Source organism: Vipera berus, assembly GCF_964194415.1.
Source record: "Vipera berus genome assembly, chromosome: W".
Taxonomy (NCBI): Eukaryota; Metazoa; Chordata; class Lepidosauria; order Squamata; family Viperidae; genus Vipera; species Vipera berus.
Genome location: NC_138210.1, coordinates 65536634 through 65542633, shown reverse-complemented (window position 1 = coordinate 65542633; position 6000 = coordinate 65536634).

The following is a 6000-nucleotide window of genomic DNA, read 5'->3' as shown; positions in this document are numbered from 1 at the left end:
TCTTCTTCTTATTATTATTATTATTATTATTATTATTATTATTATTATTATTATTATTATTATTATTATTATTATTATTCACCTGTCATCTTTTATGCCTGTCTACCCACCCACCTAGCATCTATTATGTCTGTCTATCGTCATCTATCATGCATTCATATCTGCCCATCCATCATCTATCTTTACTGTATATCCATCCTCTCTCTCCTTTCCTCCACCCCCTTCACCCCCCCCCTTTGCAAAGATGCATGGGTTTTTTTTTTCCTCAGTGCTCATGCATCTGGCTGAGTTTACACAATCACACAATGTCCTGAACCGGATTAGCTGGGTGCAGATGCCCACCGTGCAAACCTTGATTTTAAAGGCTTGAGAGAAAGAGAGAATGAGTTTCCACACGTGAGCTATCACGTTCATCACTTCAGATCGCTTGTGTTTCGATGAAATCTTGAGGCTCCGGGAAAAGGGTGAATCGAATAACTAGGTAAAAAAACTGGGTAAACAAAGTCTCTAGGTCTAGGAGATGGAACGCGCAAAAGCCTGTTGTGTGTGCACAGGATTAGGAGACCCGCCCACGTGCCCCGACTCGAATGTGCGATTATATTGTATGCATGCGAGATTGCCCCCTGTAGGTAATTCTTGTTCTCTTGTCTCTGCCAAGGAATGACTGCATTAAAAAAAACAAACCAGAAGCTTCAAAAAGGACCTGAGACCTGCCAAAGGGTGCTTGGTCGTGGGCAGAGTGGCCTCACACCGGTCCCCAGGATCCAGTCTCCCCAACCTTCAAACTGTTGCCGATACCCAGTGCTTTTTTTGTATAAGAAAAAGGTGCCAGAACTCACACGTGTCAGACAACCCGCCTTGCCTATCCTACAAGGCTCCATCCAAAAAAGGTGCCGGAACTCTGTTCTGAGCGTTCTATGACAAAAAAAGCCCTGCCGATACCCCAAGACAAGAGCCGGCTTAGTCTAGCCTCAGTTTCCTGTCTGCAAACGTTTGCCGCAGTGCCCCGGGGGTGAAACTAGTTCAGGACGTAATGAGAAGCTTTTACCTGCAAACAGCTAAAATAATGCTATCGCACAAGGCTAACACAAGCAAGAAACAGTCGAACATTTCAGTCCCCTCTTGCCTTTTTTAAAAAAATGTCACTGCATTGCCGTAAGACATCCTGAGAAACCCCCTAAAAAAGCAAAAAAAAAAATCCCCAACAATCAGAAAAGATGTTGGCTCCCACAGGAAAGGGTTAGGTACAAAATGTCCCCACTTCTGGTTTCAATCAGCCGTGCCAGAATACAGATATTGCATTTAGTTTGCCTCTCTTGTTTCCATTCTTCACTGCCACGGGACACCTTGATTTTGCTTTGGGACATTCGTGGGGTTCCCCACCACCACCACCACCCTAGACTTCTGCTCCCCCTTCTGTACTTCTGCAAACCGCCTCCGGTTTATGAAATCCTCCCACCAGTAGAGATTTTTCCCCCCTATTTTTGGCACATGAGCAATCATGCTTCTAATTTAATCAGAATAGAGCTGGAATGGAGCTTGGGAAGTCTTCTAGTCCAGCTCCATGCTCAAGCAGGAGACCGTATACCCGTGGTAGCGAACCTATGGCACGCATGCCACAGGTGGCACGCAGAGCCCTCTCTGTGGGCATGCGCGCTGTTGCCCCAGTCCTGGGCCTTCAGTTTTAGGCCTCTGCCGCCGTGTGCAAAAAAAAAAGGTTCAATCAATTTCAACTTCTCGTGGGGAAAAAAAATATCTCGCAAAGTTGGAATTGATTGAACTTTTTAGTCCCACCCAGTCTGCCGTTACTACCGCAGCCACGCCCACCCAATGGGCCACGCCCACCCATTGGGCCACACCCACCCAAAGGGCCATGCCCTTCTGGCACCCGATGATACATAAGTGGGTTTTGGGTTGCAGTTTGGGCACTTGGGTCTCTTAAAGGTTCGCCATCACTGCCCTATACCATTTCAGACAGTCTTTTCTTAAAAACCTCCAGTGATGAAGCACCCACAACTTCTGAAAGCAAATGTTTGTCACTTAACAAATGTTTCACTTAGCAACAGAAATTTTGGGCTGTTACGGTCGTAAGGCGAGGAGTAACCATACATCCTTTTTTTTTAGATTGATTCTTCAAAGTTTAGTTTGTGTCTCTTAATTATGGGACACAATCATACAGAAAAATAAAAATTCAGTGCTTATTGAACAATTCAAGCATATATGTATGTTTAGAAATCTTCCTGTATTCAGGGGTGATTCTTTCCACTTTACAATTGTACAAAGACTTTACTGAGGCAAACATTATCCATTTTCTCAAATGCCTGACGGAATATTTGCCCTATTGGTAAAGAAAGGGAAGAGATGGAGACAAAGGTTAATGAGTGTTAAGGAAAACAAGTAGAACAAGATAGCCAACATACTTTGAATTCTTTCTCATTCCTTTACACAAAGGCAAAGGGCTGTTAAGGGGAGAAAAAAAATGTTTCCCTGCTGTACCAGTTTTAGGGGAGAACAGCACTCTCCCAGCTTTGCTGAAGGACCTTTTTTTGGAGTTCAGTGAGTTAAATCAGGGCTTTTCAACCAGGGGTTCGGGTACCACCTGTGGTACATTGGCACCTGGCAGGTGGTACGCGACCATTCTAGAAATGTGGTAGCGGGTGAGGGGAATGAGCTGAACCTGTGGTAGCACCGCACAAGCCTGAGCAAGAGACGGCTGGAGCTGCAGGGCTGTCAGGGCTTCTGAGCGCAGAAAAAGTGACGATCAGCTGGGATGTTGCAGCATCTCCAGGCTCTTGTGATTTACATTCAGATGCTTGGCAACTGATTCATATTTATGACGGTTGCAGTATCCCAGGGTCATGTGAAGTGACCAAAACCTACTGCAACCACCCAGCAGATGGGGGGAATAAAAACCAAACACACCCCACCCCACCCCCACTGCCAATCCTCAACAGAAATGCTCACAACAATGAAAACCGCAGACAGGAGGAAGAGCGCTGCCGGGCAGGCAGGCAGGTGTCTTGCTCGGCTGTGGCTTGGGGGGGCACTTTTTTCAGTGCCATAGTAACTTTGAACAGTCACTAAGCGAACTGTTGTTAAGTTGAGGACTACCTGCACTTCATCACTTTTTTCCTTTTTGGGGGGTGGGGGGGTCATCATGTTTTTGACACCTTGCTAGGTGACAGGTGATATTCGGATGTTCCCATATCCTAAAAGTGGTACCATGGGTGAAAAGGCTGAAAAGCCCTGAGTTAAATGATGCTCACAGGAGATTCTCCTTTATTTCAGCACTTCCTCCTGCTGTGCTGAGAAATACGAGGGAGCGGTTGTAGGGAAAACTTCAGAGGTCACCCCAAAAGCTTTTGCAGTCTGAGGTGGCCTTGGGCAACTCAATTGGTGCACCTCGATTTAAACTGCTCGGCTACTCTTGGCAAACAAAATATAATTCTAGTATCAGACACTGCCTGGAGTCACTGCTGTGAGATGGGTAGCCAGGAAGGAAGGGAGGGAGGGAGGGAGAGGCAGGAAGGGAGAGGGAAAGGAGGAAGGAGAGAGGAAGGAGAGAGGAAGGAGAGTGAGGAAAGAGGGATGAAGGGAGAGAGAGGGAGGGAAGGAAAGGAAGGAAAGAAAGAAAGAAAGAAAGAAAGAAAGAAAGAAAGAAAGAAAGAAAGAAAGAAAGAAAGAAAGAAAGAAAGAAAGAAAGAAAGAAAGAAAGAAAGAAAGAAAGAAAGAAAGAAAGAAAGAAAGAAAGAAAGAAAGAAAGAAAGAAAGAAAAGAAAGAAGAAAGAAAGAAAGAAAGAAAGAGGAAGGAAGGAAGGAAGGAAAGAAGGAAGGAAGGAAGGAAGGAAAGAGAAAGAAAGAAAGAAAGAAAGAAAGAAAGAAAGAAAGAAAGAAAGAAAGAAAGAAAGAATGAAAGAAAGAAAGAAAGAGAAGGAAGGAAGAGAAAGAAAAAGAAAGAAAGAAAGAAAGAAAGAAAGAAAGAAAGAAAGAAAGAAAGAAAGAAAGAAAGAAAGAAAGAAAGAAAGAAAGAAAGAAAGAAGAGAGGGAGGGAGGGACATGCTTGGAGCTCTTTCCTGCCATCCCATCCCAGTTTCCTGCTGACCGCGCTACTCCCGCCATTGGTCTCTGCAGCCTGCCTTAGCCTTTGGATTGCTCCCTGCTACAACTCCAGTTTTGCTATACTTTTTCCTCATTCTCTTTGGCTCTTCTTCGCCATGGACCTGCAGCCGTTTCTAAGCCTCCCTCCCACCGAATGGAACTAAGCGTAAAGCAAAGGACGCCTGAATACTGTTCCTCCAATGATTATCCTACTTCAGGGCCATTAAGTGGAGATGCTGGTTAAGGCAGAAGGAAAGGAGAAGAAGGGGCAGCCAGCAGCCATGTGGATGTGGAGGCTTGGAAGCCGTGAAGAAACCATAAAGAAGGCAACCAGCAGCCATGTGGATGCGGTTACAGAGGCTTGGAAGCCGTGAAGAAACCATGTTAGGGACAAACCGTCAGGGAGAAAAATCTGCCTACAGGTAGATATTACCTGGGAGGAGTTTGATTCTGTGACTCCGGAGGAAGTGGACAGGATTATGGGGAGGCTGAGCTCCACCACATGTTTATTGGACCCGTGCCCTTCCTGGCTGGTTTATGCAGCCCGGGAGAGGACGCGCAGCTGGTTCCAGGCAGTTATATCGGCTTCTTTGAGTGAGGGCTGCTTCCCTGCCGTCTTGAAAGAGGCGGTGGTGAGGCCTCTCCTCAAGAAGCCTGCCTTGGATCCAACTGTATTGAACAACTTTCGTCCGGTCTCCAACCTTCGCTTCCTTGCGAAGGTTGTTGAGAGTGTGGTGGCGCATCAGCTCCCTCTGGTCCTGGATGAAGCGGATTATCTAGACCCGTGCCAATCGGGTTTCAGGCCCGGGTACAGCACAGAGACGGCATAGGTCGCGCTGGTGAATGATCTCTGGAGGGCTCGGGACAGGGGACATTCCTCTGTTCTAGTCCTATTAGACCTCTCAGCGGCTTTCGATACCATCAACCATGGTATCTTGCTGCGGCGTCTCAGGGGATTGGGAGTGGGAGGCACGGTTTTACAGTGGTTCTCCTCCTATCTCCAGGGACGCTCACAGTCGGTGTTGACAGGAGGGCAGAGGTCGACCGCGAGGTCTCTCGTTTGTGGAGTTCCTCAGGGGTCGGTCCTCTCGCCACTCCTGTTCAACATCTATATGAAACCGCTGGGTGAGATCATTCGTGGCTTTGGAGTTGGGTATCATCAGTATGCTGATGATACCCAGCTTTTTCTTTTGACCCCAAACCACCCCAGTGATGCCCTCGACGTGATGTCACGTTGCCTGGAGGCGGTCCGGGTCTGGATGGGGAGGAACAGACTTCAACTCAACCCCGACAAGACTGAGTGGCTTTGCATACCTTCATCCCGGGTTTATTCGGATATTCCATCTCTTTCTATGGGGGGTGAACTATTACCCCCTGTAGATAGGGCTCGCAACTTGGGAGTCCTCCTAGATTCACAGCTTACTTTGGAAGACCACATAGTGGCTGTGACTAGGGGGGCTTTCGCCCAGGTCCGCCGGGTGCGCCAGTTGCGGCCCTATCTAAGCCGGGATGATTTATGCACGGTCACTCATGTGCTCGTGACCCCTCGTCTGGACTACTGCAACGCTCTCTACATGGGGCTGCCCTTGAAGACCACCCGGAGGCTCCAACTGGTACAGAATGCAGCCGCGAGAGTTGTGTTGGGAGTCTCCCGATACTCCCATGTTACACCTCTGCTCCGTGAGCTGCATTGGTTGCCAGTTGTCTTCCGGGTGAGATTCAAGGTACTAGTAATGGTATTTAAAGCCCTACATTGCAGGGGTCCGGAGTACCTCAGGGAACACCTGCTGCCGGCATCAATCTCCCTGCGCCCTGTGCGTTCCCACAGAGAGGGTCTCCTCAGGGTGCCACCGATCAGAGAATGTCGATTGGTGGCCCCCAGGGGGAGATCCTTCTCTGTGG